The following is a 17,349-nucleotide window of genomic DNA, read 5'->3' on the forward strand; positions in this document are numbered from 1 at the left end:
GCTCTGCCCCACCTAGTCATGCATCTAAATAACTTATTTGCAGCATCCCTTGAAAACCTTAGGTAGATAATTCAGCCCTCAGAGGAGGACTCAAGGGGGGAGCCCTCCTCTGCCAGCTCCAACTCCCTCCTGCCTTGCTCCTCCTGCCCCCACACCATGGCCTGCACTGTGGAGTCAGATCCAGAATCCACCTGTTCTCAGTGTCAACAGTCCCTGTGCTCTCTATTCCTTTCCCACCCGGTGATGACTGGTACAGCCCCTCCTCTGACTGTTTCCTGCCCAGACTGTCCATTCTGTGGAAGCTCTCCACTAATGTCCAGCTGCTCCTCCCAGTGCCTTTGGCACTGTTATGGCTTAGATTCGAGGTGTCCCCGAAGGCTCATGTGAGACATCGAGAATGTTCAAGGTGCAGTGATTACCTGACGAGAGGTGTAGCCTGATCAATGGAATAAACCATGTTGCGGATGAACTGGGTGGTCAGTAGGCAGTTAGGTTGTGGTTAGAGATAACAGATCACCGGGGTCAGGCTTTGGGGTTTGTATTTTGTCTGTGGTGAGCGGAGTCCCTGCTTCCTGGAGGCCATGCCCTGAGCGGCTCTCCTTCCCAAGTCCTTCCACCAGGATGCCCTGCCTCACCGCGGGCCAGGGCTGTGGAGTCAATCGACCTTGGACCGAACCCTGAACCTGGGAGCCGGAGCAAACTTCTGCACCCTTAAGGAGTTCTTGTCAGGTCTTCTGGCCACAGTGACAAGGAGCTGAGCAAAGTGGGCATCTGCCTCTCCTGCCGTCAGGACTCAAATGGATTCTGGGGGCCAGGCCTCCAGCTGCTCCTCGGCACCTCTCCTCTGGGCTTCCCAGCGCTCCGTCAGGCCACACGACTCTGAGGAGCCTGCCAACAGAGACGCACAGGGACCCGCCGGCCCCAGCCCCAGTGTGCGTCCGAAGCTTCCACTGTGGGTTTTGTTGTTATTGTTTGGGCAGAAATTACTGAAATCCTTTAAATTACCTCAAGAAAAGTTAGATCTTCCTCAGTTTCCAAAGTCTTTAGCCTGGGTATGGATGTAACATCGAAGAGCCACATGGACAAAGTTTTGATCCTTTTAAAATTTTCCCTCCGGAAAAAAAAAAAAGTGAAAGGAATTGAAAGGAAGGGAGGGAGGGAGGGAGGGAGGGAGGGAGGGAGAATGTCAATCAACATTCTCTGAGAGTCTCAGCTGCCCCTGACAGCCTCACCCAGCCCCAGGCCCTGGTTTGTCCACTGTAAGGATTCTGCTTCTGCAGACAAAATATTTCCACCAAGGTCTTCTCAGGTAACTAAGAACAGAGTAGGGAGGAAGAGCATGAGAAGGAGATTAACATTAAACAGGGATGAGAGGTGGGAGGGAAAGGGAGAGAGAAGGGAAATTGCATGGAAATGGAAGGAGACCCTCAGGGTTATACAAAAGTACATACAAGAGGAAGTGAGGGGAAAGGGAAAAATAATACAAGGGGGAGAAATGAATGACAGTAGAGGGGGTAGAGAGAGAAGAGGGGAGGGGAGGGGGGATAGTAGAGGATAGGAACGGCAGCAGAATACAACAGACACTAGTATGGCAATATGTAAATCAATGGATGTGTAACTGATGTGATTCTGCAATCTGTATACGGGGTAAAAATGGGAGCTCATAACCCACTTGAATCAAAGTGTGAAATATGATATGTGAAGAACTATGTAATGTTTTGAACAACCAACAATAAAAATTAAAAAAAAAGGTCTTCTCAGGCCACCCACTTTTACCTCCTGCTGATTAACTAGGTCTCCTCTGAGGGACTTACTGATTCCTCTTTGCTCAAACTCTGTGAGTGTTAAACTCTAACTTGCAAAATTAACTTTAACCTAGACCTTCTATTCCTGTTAGACACAGATTAATAATTGATAATGTTATTATAAACCAACTACTGACCTTTGCTTGGGATTATTTTATTACTCTTCACATAGGTTAGTCTGGGGATGTGGCTCAGGTGCCTTCCCCAGCACTGCAAATCATCATAATAAATAAAGGTGCAGTGTGTGTGTGTGGATTAGTTGAGTGAAGCCACGTTGGCACAGCATTAAGGGCTCAAACTCGTCATGCACCATGCAAGCCTTAACACCCTCACAAGAGGCGGCAGGAAGGGTTTCACATTGAACCTGAAGTGCTCTGTGCCCCTGATCACTGGGCACAGCCTCTCCTGTCTCCCATCTTGCCCTGGGTGGTGGGACCTGCAGCCCACTGTCCCACTCCAGGCCTGCTTCCACTGGGGAAAGTCACATCTGAAAACCCGAGTGTCACAGAACATGAAGGATGCTCTCATCTGTCCCTCCCTCTCCCTCTGTCTTCACGGGGGTCCAGACATTTACATGGGCACAGAGAGGTCCACCCACCACTTTCACCAGCACTGGTGGGAAACCTTTCTCCTGTGAGGAGCCGACGACTGGTGACCAGGTGCCCATGGACAAGGTGGGAGGGTCTCTGCTCAGTGAGAGCTTGCTGCTCAGAGCCAGCTGCCACCATGGGGTGGGGACGAGTGGTGACTGCTGAGCACAGGGCAGTGGGGGCCAGTCCTATGAACCCAGAGATAAGGCCCTTTCCTCCAGGAGAACATGAGATTGGTTTCCAGGTTCCTGGGAGTCACTAAAGGGTCCTGAGAGGGACACAGAGGACTAGAGAGAGCCCTACCTTGGAGGGAGTTGGTTCAGAAAGGACTGCAGGGTGCCAGAGGGCAGGAGAGTTAAGAGGGGCTCCAACCAAGTCAGGCAACGGGAGCAGCAGAATGAGAAGGCAAGTGTGCAGGCCCCGGGGACAGGCTGGTCCACATTCCCCCCTGCGTCCCCCACTCCTCCTGCCTCCAGGAGATCATCTCCATGTCTGCTGTCTGCGTCTGGCCACGCTGACTTCCCCCGTGGAAGGAGGAGTTGGCTGCTGATGCGTGGGGAGGAGGGCAGGGGGGCTGGCCCTTCCTCACGTCCTCTAGTGGGACAGGTGCCTGGGAATGCACTTGGATGTGTAAGAAGGGAGGCGGGCAATGACCTGTCCTGGTGCGTATGAAGGGCAAGATGTGCTCCCTCTGCCCCAGATGTGGGGTGCAACACGCAGAGGCATGTCCACCTGCAGGTACAGCTGGACACCTGGGTACCAGCTTTATCAAAAATGATGGTGCCATTTCATTTCCAATCTAGGTGATTGGTTTTCTCAGTTGGTTTAGGATCCAGACGAGGGAAACGGGTGTTGCTTCCTGGGTAGAGAAAAAGTGAGGGCCTCTCCAGGGATTGCTACCAAGAGGCTGCTCTCAGTAGGTCCTGGCTTCAGGTTTGTGTCCAGCAAATGGATTACCAAAGACACGGACTAGTCAAGTCACATGAGAACATGAGCTCAGGCCAACAGCAGGCTTCTCTGTGACACTGCTCCTCCTTCACAGGTCATATGCAGAATTTCCATGGCTTACATCTCAGACCCTCAAATTCAAAAAAATTCAGAAGAGAAAGGGCAAAAATTCACTATGAGCAAGGAACAGTACAAAAGAGAGCACACAGTTACTCCCAAAGAACTATAGGTAGCATGAATATTTATGTGGTGCACCATAAAATAATAATTCTAAAATGATTCAAATAGTATTTAAAATTGCATTCCAAATTTTAGGTGGAAACAAAAATTCTCTGAATTTAAGATACCAAAATGACTAAATGGAGAGACAGAGTCCCAAGAAAATTGAGATCCAAGAGAAAAGAAATTGGGAAAGAGGCTGGTTACTAGAGGGTGCTGAGATGTGAAGGTCTCTCACTTCCTTACTCAGGTTGGAAATGTAGCTGCCAAAGCAGCCCCGTGAGTGGTGGGCCCTTGGGAAGGAGGCCTCCTCCTTCCCAGGTGGGGTCAGTGCCTTAGACCTGGCCAGGCTGAGCTGCCTGAAAGAGGGTTTTCGGGGTGGCTTCCCTCCCTTTACCACACTGTCTTCTACTTGGAATGATGCACAAGACAGCATTGGCCAGACTCCAGGCCCTGGACTGGACATCCCAGCCTCCCCAACCAGGAAATACACTTCTGCTCATTATTAACCACCTAACTGTGGCTGTAATGGTCCCATAAAGCAGCAAGAAAGTGGGGTGGCCCGCCTCTCCCCGCATTACGGTGCTCCAAATTGTCAGAAGAGGAAGGTGATCACACGGGAGCAGGAAGCTGGCCAAGGGGGCCAAAGCTGGTCTCCCTTGGGCCCTTCAGTAGATTATGCTTTCCTAAGATGTGGCCACCCCTGAGAGGGGCTGCAGAGCCCTCTGGTGACCTCGTTAGGAGGGGGGTCCTCCTGGGCCTGCCTTCAGCAGGGTCTTCTGCAGCTGCCCTTGGGTCCTTGGCTTATCACATCAGCATGCCCACAGAAGGGCCAGCGAGGGCCCCGGGTGGTTTAAAGAAGCAGGCAGTGCCTTAAACCTGTGGGAAGGGAAGCCCTGTCCTCTCCTCTGCGAGGTCCCAGCGTCCCATGGAGCCTCACCTGCAGGAGCACCAGTCTCCTTCCGCCTAGTGTTGGTTCCAAATCTCCACGTGTCCAGAAGTATAGGACAATCTCACCTAAATTTAGATAGATTTTTCTAAGTCCTGGTGACTTAAGATAATTGGCCACACCTAAATCCACAAATGCTGGCAGCCACAGCCCACCTGCCCCTTCCTAGATGAGAGTGCTTCCTTGTGCTTGGGCACAGACACCAAGTCTAGTGGCACATCTTCCAGGAATGAACCTAAACCTCTTCCCCAACTTGGAGTAGTGTGGCCCTCTGTGTCACGCAGCTCTGCCCTGTCCTCTGCCCACTGTCTGGTCCTTTTACTCTCCCACGTGACATGTTTCGGGGGAAGTGCTATGATGTGTGTCCGCCCAACACCGCAGGTGCTGCACACAGTAGGGCTTGGGAAGTGCTTGCCAGGTTGCAAGTCTGCACCTTTGGAGGAGAGAGAACAACCCTGGGAGGAAAGAATAATCTGGCTTCACAGCAGTTGAGCTCATAGCAAAGGAGACTTGAGAACTCAAATCGTCTCTTTCTGAATCTAATAATTGCTTGCAACATCATTGTCTTCCCTCTGTCCATCTTCACAGGACTGAAAGTTGCTGCTAGCCATTAAAAAAACGGTTTCTTGATCTCTGACCACCACCATTGGCACATGTGAAGCTTTAATTGAACCGTTCTTGTTTTCCTCCAACACTGGTAACTTCCTCAGGCCCCGGGAGGGGCTTCTAGCCAATGGCTCCATTTGAACTCCTGGAACAGTGAGGGAGAGGTCACACGAGGGACCTCCCCAATCTAGGCAGCTTTGACATCTGGCCAGAGTCACACGCTGGGTTAATCCAATTATATGGAAATGGTAGTTTTTAAAGAAAACAAAACTCATGCTGAGTTTTGGCAGAAAACAGAGTAGAGTAGATGTGGGTTCCTTTTAGTGTTGGTCTTCAAGTAATTGAGTTCACGCAGACTTGTGTTTGGAGGTGAACGGTTCAGCAGGCACAAGCGGTGTTTGCCCAGGTCTCTCCTGTCACTGGGGAGGGGGCGCCCTCTGAGGGCACTCCACCCAGCTCTCCAGAGTGGTAGTTCAGCTGCCGTCTGTCCTTAATCCATTTTCTTCTGTTTTGACTCTCCTCCAAATGTTCAGTGCTCTAATCCAGAGCCCAAGTCCTGGCACCCTTATTTGGTTTATTACACAAAGGACTCACCACATGTGCCAGCCACGTGCATCAGGGCAGGAGGGAATTTATCATCGTCAAGTAAATTAACTCCTGGAAGTTTGCAATGAAGGATCCTAATAATATAAGACTGCACGTCAAATTAAAGCTTCCTGGAGGTGTTTGACAGGCAAACAGCAGCTTTCCGTCACTGTGACAGAACACCTGAGGTGGTCAGCGTAAGAGGAGGAAAGGTTGATTTTGGCTCGTGGTTTCGTAAGTCCATGTGGCAGCATGATCCATTATGGCAGGGGTGCCTGGCAGAGGGGTCTGCTCAACTTGTGGTGGCCAGGAAGAGACAGGGCCGAACCAAAGTCCAAATATTCCCCTCAAGGACGTGCTCTCCAAAGACCTGGACACGCTCCAGGCTGCCCAGTGCTCTGGATCATCATGGGGGCCCATTTCAGAGGAGATATTCTTACTGACTTTTATGCATTGGATCAGCAGCTAGAATTTTACAATACACATTTTATTATAAAATAGTTTAAAATTTGCAGGAAAAAAATGACAGAAGAGTACAGGTGTTTCCCATACGACCATGTCTACACTTCTTTATGATCAACACCCTACCTGAATATGGTGCAGTGCCTCGGGTAGAGGCACTATGACTCATAAAATCTGAAGTTGATACAGAGGTTCCCAGTGTCTCCTAGTGTGTCTCCCGTTCCAGGATCCCACTGGGATGCGGCACTGCCTTTCTGCAGTATGTCTCTCTGCTCCCCTTTCCTGGGGGTTTCTCAGGCGTTTCTTGCTTCTGACGGCCTTGACAGTTTGAGGCACGGTCAAGTCAGTATGGATCTCACTTTGATTTGCCTGATGTCCGGCTCAGGGCTGGCCAGGCTGTGGGCTTTGTGAAGAATGTGCAGGTGAAGTGCCGTTCCCATGACTTGCTGTCCCCATGTCAGAGTGGACCTTGCTCACTCGGCCGAGGTGGTCATTTCCCCCACTGCCACCCGGCTTCCCCCCTCTTGCTCTTCTTTGGAAGAAAGGTTTTGCGCACAGCCTGCTCTTACAGGGGGCTAGCTCCATTTCCTTGAGGGTGGATCCTCCACACAAATTATTTGACTGTTTTACACAAGAATTCGTGTACTTCTCCCATTACCGTGTTACACAATCCATCGTTTACGTCAACATGGGATCATAGATAAGCTCTTTATACTTTGGGATATAACCCAATGCCACATTTCTTGTGTGTTACTGGAGGACGGTCAGTTCTATCACTCAGCTCAATCTTCCTTCCGACACACCCCCATATTGTGTGTGTGTGTGTGTGTGTGTGTGTCCACACAGGTGAGTATGCATTGTGCTCTTTGTGTCTTCTCCCACTAAGATGCTCAAGGTTCATCTTGAATATTTCCTACCCTGGTCCTAAAATGATCTGTCATTTCTCCAAGGGACCTTGGCCCCTTTTATTGGAGAAAAGTATTAGATAACAAGTGGGTGGTAGTTATGGTTGTTACTACAGAGAGCCAGTGCTTCTGGGTCCTCCCAGATTTTGGAACAAAGAATAGTTGTGTATATACTAACTCATGCATGTGGGCGGGTCTAGGAATACTCGACCATAATCACCTGCGCGTGTATTAGGCTGAGCATAAATTCACACAATGCCTCAACTCTTAGTCCATTCCCATATCTGTAGCCTCCAGCAGTGAGAAACCTGGGTCACAACGTGCCTTCACCACTAATGGATCATTTCCATCACACACCTACAGCTGAATCAACATTAACTGTACCCGTGGGGAAACTGCATGCATTGCTCATGTGCAGGCTTTGGTTTCTTGGTCTTATGATGCCTGCTCATCTACAAAGATACTTAGGGCAATACTTTTCTTCCCTCCCACCTCCGTGAAGTGCAATATAGTCGAGTATTCTGTCACAGTCACTTTCATGGGGATTTCCTTCCCCTCATTCATGGGATCATAGATAAGCTTGAATGAAGCTTTACTGTTTGTTCTATAAAGTGGCAAGTGCATAGTGACCTTCTTTCACTAACCTATATGAATTTTAAAATAATCCATGTCTTCACAAGACTTGATGGCTTATTTTTTACTGCTGAATGATATTTTATTATTTGTATATTCCTCATTTCATTAATTATCAATCTATCAAAGGACAGAGGTGTCATTGCTCCCAGGTTCGTTGAACATTTAAAAAGCTCCTGCTGTGTAGATATTCACATGTAGGCACGTGTGAGTATGAGTTTAAATTGACTGAGTAAATGCCTAGGAGTAGAGTGGCTTGTTTGGATTTGGCTTCACAGGAAACTGCCAAACTGTCTTCCAAAGTAGAGACAAAATTCGGCATTCCCGCCAGGGATAAAAGGGCATCTGTCCCTCCACATCCTCACCAGTAACTGGTGTAGCCAGCGTTTGGGGACTTGCATTAATCTAATAGGTATGTAATGTTGTCCTTAAAGAATTTGCGAATCCCTAGTAACACACTGAGTTAAGAATCTTCCCACAGGCTTATTTTCCATGTGTGCACCTTTTCTGATGAGGTTTTTGTTCCTACATAGTATTTATTTTAATTGTTTTTTTTTTAAACATTGAAATTCATGTGTTCTCTGTGTATTCTGGATACAAGTTCTTTATCAGATACGTGTCTCCAGATATGTGTCTCACAAATACTTCCACCCAGTTTATTCATGAAAGTGACTTTTATAGAGTAGAAGTGTTTTTTTTTTAATTTGAGTGCATTTTTCTTTCATAGATGTTGCTTTTGATTTGTATCTAAAAATTCATCATTAAGTTCCTAAGTCATATGGATGTTCTCAATTATTTTCTTCTAGAAAAGTTATATTTTTACATTTTTATAGGCACTTTTATAATTCACTTTGAGTTGTTTTTTATGAAATGTATAAATTCTGTCTAGGTTCATTGTTTTTTATAATGGTGTTCAAGTGTTCCAACACAATTGTAGAAAAGAGCTTATCTTTCTCTATTGAATGGTCTTTGAGCCTGTATCAAAACTCAGCTAAAGGGCCGGGGTAGCGCAGTGGTAGGTGCTTGTGCGGTGTGCCTGGGCTCTGGGTGGCACCCCCACTGTCTCACCCACGCAGTTCAGTGTCTCTCTGAGTCACACTGATCCGTCTCTCCTTTCACCAGGGCAAAGCTGTCTTAGAGCTGCTGCCGTAGAAGCCGTAGGAGCAGACAGTGCGCGGGACCTGACTCTTGTTTCTTCAGTGTTGTTTTGGCTCCTTCAAGTTTACTGCTTTGCTGCGTAATGAACTTCAGCATGAGTCTGTCCATGTTTACAGAGTAACTTACTGGGATTTTACTGGGATTGCTTTGAATTGAATCTACATCTCAACCAAGTTGGGCAGAACTGGTATCTTAACAATCCTGAATCTTCCTTGGCATTAATAGAGAATAACTTTCCATTTATCTAAAAATTCTAAATTTTATTTCATCTGTGATTTGTTGTTTCTCCCAAAAATATTTTATAGTTTTACACCTACCTACCTCTTTATTTATTAGTGTTGTCATAAAAGTTATTGCTTTTTAATTTAAAATTCCACTTGTTCACTGCTGGGTTACAGGAAAACAATCGGCTTCTGTGCATTGGCTTTGCAAACTTTCTATGCTTACCTATTAGTTCCAGGGGGCTTTTTTTTTTGTAGACTTTTGGAATTTTATACATAGACAACCGTACCACCTGCAAATAAAAACAGTATTTTTCCCCTTTCACATCTGTGTGTATGTGTGTGTACTAGCTACATCTCAATGCCTAAAGATGCACTAGCTGCAACTTCAACACACCAAAATGTTGACACGTAGACCCCCTCCCACACACAGGTGTTTAAAGGCTTGGTCCCCACCTAACTGCTGGGGAGAGATGCTGCAGCCTGTGGGAGGGGAAGCCTGGCGAAGACGTTTCTCAGGTCCTTAGGCCCTGGACACTCTCTCTCTCTCTCTCTCTCTCTCTTCTCACACACACACACACACACACACACACACACACTGCTCCCTGGTGTGAGAGGTCACTGCTTGCTCTGATCTGAACTTCCACCATGCTCACACAAGAACCCAAACTAGTAGAAACACCAGATCTTGCACTTGAACTCCCAGAACCACAAGCCAAAATAAACCTCTCTCTACTTTACAGGCAGCCTGTGTCAGGCACCTCACTGCAGTGGCAGAAAGCTGACTCATCAGAGCGCTTCTCTGCCTGGTGTCTGGCGTGAGCCTGTGCTGCGCAGTCCACTCTACGTGTGGTGAACTGTCGTGCTGGCTGTGCAGGCTCTGCAGACGTCCTTTATCAGGGGGACATCGTTCTCCTCTGAGGGTGACGAAAGTTTTACCTCGAATGGATATTTCTAAACCAACGGATATGATCATGTGATCTCGTGTTGTGTAGACTACTGACTTGGGGGGTTCCATTCATTGATTTTTGAAAGTTAAATCAGGATGGCATACCTAGGTAAATCCCACTTGTTCTCGATGTATCATCTTTATTAAATATTTCTAGATAATGTTTGCTAATATTTGGGGGTGGTATAGTTAGGTTCATAAGAGAGCTTGCTCTGTGATCCTCCTTTTAAGTAATGGCTTTATTTGGTTTTATAACTAGGATGAGATTTGTGTCAGAGAATGAGTTGGAAAGTGTTTCTGTGTGTATTTATGGAAGACACCTTGGAGTGTGTCTTCTTCTTTTAATGTTTGGTAGAATTCACTACAAAATTATTTGAATGTTGTGCTTTCTCTTTTTTAAAGATTATTAATCATTGATTGAATGGTTATTTTAAAAAAATTAAACGCTTTTGGTACTGGGGATTAAACCCAGGGGCACTCTATCACTGAGCACACCCCCATCCCTCTTTATTTTTTAAGGTAAGGCCTCCCACATTTCAGAGACTGGCTTCAATCTTGCCATCCTCCTGCCTCAGCCTCTGAGTTGCTGGGATTGTGGGCATGTGCCACCACACCCCACTTGATAGAAGACCTTTAATGCGTATTAACTGATGTCTGTTTGGACTCATTTCTAATGATATGGAGCAAGATGGTTATTTACACCCTACAACTCTTTGTGAGAGTTTGGAAGTTTTTTTCAGTGAATTGTTCTTTTCCTTGACGTTGTGCAAAGGGCGGACACACATTTGATCTTAGTATTCTTTTATTAATCTATTTAATTTGTATTAATGTTATAATAGGGTCAACAGTGATGACCCACTTATAGATCTGGTATTGGTAATGTGTTTCTTCTGGTTTTCCCCCCTTTGGTTACACTTACTGTGTTATGAATTTTGTTGATCTTTTCAAGGAATTCTTGGGTTCTGTTGATTTTCTTCTTCTCAGTTCCACTGATTTCCATTTTGACTCCTAAGATCTCTGCTCTGTTCACACTTCCCATCTCCAACCTTCCAGTGCCCCAGGGAAAGCCGAGGCCGTTCCCTTCCTCCCTTCTCTCCTGGGTACGCAGAGCGATCACTTCTATACACTGCTTTTTCTTGACTCCCTTTTCTTATTTAGCTAAAAGTATATTTTTTAAGTTTCTTATAAGACTTCTTTTTGACTCATAAATCATTTAGATGTGTGTTGATTAATTTGCAAATAATGGGGACCATGAGGCCACTGCCCTACTGGTCATTTCTGGTTCCATTGTGACCTAAGAACGCACTTTGTTTTAGATCCGCCAATGTGTGCTCTTGGCACAGGGTGTGGTTTATCAGGGCGGACGGTCCAGCTGAGCATGAGACATTTCATTGTGCTGTCGTTAGGTCGATCTGTAAGTCACATTAGATGGAGCAGGCTAGTAGTCTATTTCGGTCACCTGTTTCCGTGTGGATTTCATTTACCTGAGCTCTCATTTTCTGACAGAGAGGTGTTGATCTTCCTATACGAAGGTGCTTTGTCTTTTTTCCCTCCAGTTCTGAGTTTTTGCTCCCCACATTGCTGTGTCCTGTGGCAGGTGCACACAGACTTAGAACTTCTATGCTCTCTTAATGAACTTCCCAATTTATAATCATGTACTACATCTCTTTGTTCTTCTCAAATTCCCTTGCTCTGAATTTCTCTTTATTTGAAGTCAATTTAGCCTCTTAAACTTTCTTTTGGTTAGTGTTAACCTAACATATCTTTCTCCATTCTTTTGCTGTTAATTTCTTTTTTTATATCTAAAGATCATTTCTTGTAAATAAACAATAGGGGTTTTATTCACTTTTTGTATTTATTATGACAATCTGTCTTTTAATTCACCTATTTAGACCATTCACATTTAAAGTGGTAATGATGACATCAGATTGATTTTTACCATATTTGTAATTATTTTCATCTGTTGCATTTTTTCCTTAGTATCTTTCCCCACCTTTTCTTGTGCTTTCTCTAGTTTTAATTGAGTATTTCCATACAGCCAGTTTGTCTCTTCTCTTACCCTAACAATAATAATCAGTTTTTAAAATCTTTTTAGTGATTGAGGCTGGAGACAGAGCCTGATATTGGAGCCCTGCCTGCAGGGGTGTGGCCCTGGGTTCAGTCTCTAGTACTGGAAGGAAGGAAGGAGGGAAGGAAGGAAGGAAGGAAGGAAGGAAGGAAGGAAGGAAGGAGGGAAGGAAGGAAGGAAGGAAGGAGGGAAGGAAGGAGGGAAGAAAGGAAGGAGGGAAGGAAGGAAGGAAGGAAGGAAGGAGGGAAGGAAGGAAGGAGGGAAGGAAGGAGGGAAGGAAGGAAGGAGGGAAGGAAGGAGGGAAGAAAGGGAGGGAGGGAGGGAGGAAGGAAGGAGGGAAGGAAGGAAGGAAGGAAGGAGGGAAGGAAGGAAGGAAGGAAGGAGGGAAGGAAGGAAGGAAGGAAGAAAGGAAGGAGGGAGGGAGGGAGGGAGGAAGGAAGTAGGGAAGGAAGGAAGGAAGGAGGGAAGGAAGGAAGGAAGGAGGGAAGGAAGGAAGGAAGGAGGGAAGAAAGGAAGGAAGGAAGGAGGGAAGGAGGGAAGGAAGGAAGGAAGGAAGGAAGGAAGGAGGGAAGGAAGGAGGGAAGAAAGGAAGGAGGGAAGGAAGGAGGGAAGAAAGGGAGGGAGGGAGGAAGGAAGGAGGGAAGGAAGGGATGGAGGAAGAAAGAGAGAAAAGGAAGGAAAGAAGGAAGAAAGAGGGTGGGGTAGAAAGGAAGGAAGGAAGGAAAAGAGAAAAGAAGAAAGAAAGAAAGATGGGAGGAAGAAATAAAAGAAGGAAGAGAGGGAGGGAGGAAGGGAGAGAGAGCACGCTGCCCTGTGGCTGACGTGGAGTCCCAGGTGCCCTCTCAGGTGGTCTGACTCTATCTTGCACTAACCCAGCTCTAACCCAGGGAGGCAGGTCCCTCACTTCAGATTCTGGATTTGTCCCTCCTGGTCCTTGCTCGTGTCCGTAGGTGACTGAGCCGGTGTGAAGCACTTGCACACCTTCCTGCCCTCCTCGGGTGGTCTGCTCTTTGTTGGTTTGGTTGGTTGCTGAGGTTGGTTCCAGCTCCTGACCCCTGTCTTCTCCCTCTCTGTGTGGAACTCCTTTAACATCCCATGACTGAGGTGTGCTCCTAACCCATCCCTTCCGTTGGTGGTTGGATGAAGTCTGTCTTTCTGCTGCTTCTGAAGGCTATCCCTTGCGTGCAGATTTGGGGTTTGGGGTTTCTGGGTCGCAGCACTCGATGCGTCACCCACTGTATTCTTGCTTCCAGAGTCTGTGATGGGACATTCCTGTCACTCTGATTTGTGATTCTCTATATCTTAGGGTTTTGTTTTACTTTCACTCTGCAGATTTCAGTATTTTCTCTTTGTCTCAGTTTTCTGCAGTTCTCATCGAATAGTCTTAGGCATTAAAACTCAGGTGTGTGCTCATTTATTATTCTTAGTGTTTTCTGAGATTTCTGAATACAGGATTTTGTATCTGTCACTGATTATAAAAGGTTCTTGGCCTTTTTACTTCTGACTTGGTGCTCCTTCTGGTATTCCATGTGAGTGTAACATTGCTCCTCAGTTCCGGAATGTTCTGCCGTATCGGTTTCTCCTTACATTCGAGTTTTGGAAGTCGCCACCTCTCCTTGGTCAGAGGCATCTGTTCTGTCCTCATCTGTGGCACACCTGGCAATGTGGCCACTTGGGGACACTCAGTTGTCTGACTGTGCTATGTATTTCTAGCAATTTTATTCTTTCCCAAAGTTTCCTTTCTGCTGACACTACCCTGCTGCCTTGTATGTGCTACTATTTCATTACATGCCTTAACATGCTAATTAGAGCTATTTAAAATCCCCCGTTTGGTGTTTCCAGGGTTTGTGTTATTTCTGAGTCCAGTCTCCTTTGTCTCCTCAAATTGTGTTTCTATCCTGCATGTGGCATGTCTTGCAGTTTTCATTTGAAAGCTGGGCTGTTATTTTGGTACTGTAGCATCTTTGGTTCCAGTCATTTGTACCTTAGCTGAAAGACCTCCACAGTGAGTGTATATGACCATCTCTCCAGATTTCAAGGTGACAGTTTACCCTGAAAATTAAGTTGAATGTCAGATCAAGAGAAGTCCTTGATTGTTAATTTGTTCAGGTTTTCTTCACGTAAGAATGGGAATATCTTTCATTTCCTTATACATTCAAACCCAGATTGGAAGTTTAATTATTAGATTTTTAATGCACTCTAGAAGAATATTGTTTTCAATCACCACTCCTGATCTAACAAACATATAGGTAAACAGGCACTTTACTTCCTATCCACCATAAGTATGGGTCCATATACACTTTAGAATGGAGAAGCTAATACAATCTACAATCCTAATTAAAGATTTGATCCAACATTTCCACTTTTACAACTTCATTAAATACAAAGTATGCACTATTAGACAAAAGTAAATGTATAAGCATGTGTACTGCTGAAGATCAAAATCCTCCTCCTCATCATCTCTTGTAATACTCTAGAAAGATCCAGATTGGCTATTAACCTGGGGAAATGGCTGAACCAGTGCTAGGACATCTACACTGTGTAGGTCACAAGAACGGCCCCAGTTCTTCAGCTCTCCTGTATCCTTCCCCTGGTCTGGTGAGCGAGCCCAGTCAGACAGGCGGGGCTGCCTGGCCAGCCCCAGGGCACGTCCCACAAAGCGCTTGGTGTTGCTCACCCCTTCAGCTTTTGGGTTCATGATCCACAGCATTTTTGTGGTGACACATAATTAATAGCCCTTATTTATTTTTTAAGAGTAATATATCCTGAAAGGATGATCTTCACATATTGTTAAAATTTCAAGAGTCGGGTCGTGCGTGTGTGTATAATTTCCGTGTGAATGTACGTATGTGTATAAGGACACACATTAGGTGTGGGGACATGGTCCAAGTGTGGATACGAATGCACAGCCCCTCACCCTCCTGAGAAATAAAGGATGCACCAGAAGACGTTCTGCATCTTTCCTTGTGATTCTTTAGATTATCCTATCTTTCTGAAAATACTGCTTTTCCCTAAGTTTGGAAAAGCTAAATAGATAAATAAATAACTTGTTTATTTTCTTAATTAAAAAAGTACATTTGAAATGCTTAATTTTTTTTTCTCTTTTCTTTATAATGTATCCTGGCTAGTGTTTCTCCTGCGGGTTGCCTATGGGCTTTTAATAAAGTATTTCTGGCCAGTGACCATCTTGGAATGATATCCCCACATTTCAATAAATATTTTTAATAAAATGATGTGCCAGAAACTACTGAGTTAGTTTCCAAATGCAATTAGTCTTTCATCCAAAGCACAGTCAGCCCTTTGAAGAGCATGCTGAGGCCGCAGAAGCAGGGCACTCTGCGAGGTGCCTGGTGCAGAGGCTGCCAGTGTCCACAGCACGAGCCGGTTTCTGCCCCGGTGGCTGTCCTGACTGCTCCCATCCACAGTGCGCTCTGTGGCTAGATCTCATTCTTTTGCTTGTTCTTATTTAAAAAGCCATCATGTAATTGATGAGAAGCAGTGGAATGAGAAAATACATTGTCATAAAAGAAGCTGGCATTGCCAACAGTAAGCGTGAATCAACATTAATTAGACACCAGGAAGCTTTCCTGTAAGCATTTGCATCTTACTGCAATAGTGTGTTTCCGTGACATTTTATACTGTCATTGGTAAGTTTTGGATATTCTGCATTTTTTCCTAGGTATAAGGAAAAAATAACATCTAGCATAATGCCTGATTGTTAGAAATGAATTACTGATGTTGACGGTGGTGTGTGTTGGGGGTGGGGAAGGAGTCCTGTAGACACTTTCCTTAAAAATGAGGCTGAAAGTTAAGGTGAACTCAGGACCATGACTAGCTCATGCAGGTCCTCAGCGGATGACAAGAGGCACACAGATTAGAGTGGCTGTGGGTGGGCTTATGTGCCCTAAGTCTCCACTTAGCTGTGAGCATCTAACCATAGGGGCATGGCCCTAAGTGGGGCAGGGGCCGCACACCAGTTGTGAGCTGATGCTTCTCATGCAGGACTGCTGACTTCCTATGCCATGAACCATGACGTCATCACCCTTGTGCACCTGGGATCTGCAGAATGAACCTGGACAAGTCAAGTAACCTGCCCAAATTTATGCACCTAATTAGTGTCAGAACTATAACCCAAACTCAGGTCTTTCCAATCCAGGGCAACATTCCTGAAAAGGGCCAGGAGGAAGGTACGAGGGAGAGACCAGGCTGAGTTAATGTGACTTGACTTACTGATCATTTGGACGTCTGTTTAGGTCCAGTCCAGTCTGAGCCCTGGGCCACCCCTGAATCTCAGCACCCTACAAAGCTCTGGCATACAGGGGGTGCCACATGCACTGTGGGATGGTTTAGTCAGTTAAAATGGGAGGTACTGATGGCTCCACTATGACCAAGGAACTCACTCTCAGTGGCAAAGCTTGGCTTGGGAGAGGGGCTGCACTCTGAGTGCAGGGCCCAGGCAGAGCAGGGGCCAGAGGGCCTGCACTCTGAGTGCAGGGCATGCTGTTCCCAGTAGGGCTGATTAGGCCATTCCCATATCCTCTCTGAGAAGGACTCTACTTCACACCATCTTCATTATTCACGCACACTTTTGTGATGGATATTACCATGGCTTGAATTTTACTTCCCTCAAAATTTATATATTGAAGTCCTAACCCCCAGTGGGAAGGTATTCAAAGTTGCTCCTATGAGGGGATTAGTGATAGAAGATTTCCCGAGGGTGGGCCGCCTTGGTGAGTCTAGTGACTTATAATCAAAGACAGGTGGATCCATGTCTTCCTCTCCACCTTGTGAGGACCCAGTGAGTTGGAATCCAGCCTCCAGCCAGCAGGCGTCCCTCATCAGAGCCTGGACAAGCTGCCCCCTACCGTGGACTGCCAGCCTATAGAACTGAGAAGACACACTCCTCTTGGGAGCCCTGGCTGTGGTGTGAGGTCATTGCAGCCTGAGCCAGCCAACACGACGTTTGCTTCTAACGACATTATTATTCCCCTGTGGTGAATATTTTCCCAAATTGCTGGATATTCTTCCTAAGTCATTTCATTAATGACACCGGCAGTTCTGGGTGTACACAGCACGTGGTGAGGGAATGAGCCCTCGTTTACTACTTAATAATAGGTGTTCCACCTCACACAGTAGTTACTGTTCTCATCTTCTCTGAGACGCTGGATGTCGAGTTCAGGGGATTCCGTCACTTTAATCGCAGACAGTTTCTCCTTCACAGCATCTGTGACCTGTGTCCCCTCTGCAGACC

The sequence above is a fragment of the Marmota flaviventris genome, chromosome 5, assembly GCF_047511675.1.
Source record: "Marmota flaviventris isolate mMarFla1 chromosome 5, mMarFla1.hap1, whole genome shotgun sequence".
NCBI lineage: Eukaryota > Metazoa > Chordata > Mammalia > Rodentia > Sciuridae > Marmota > Marmota flaviventris.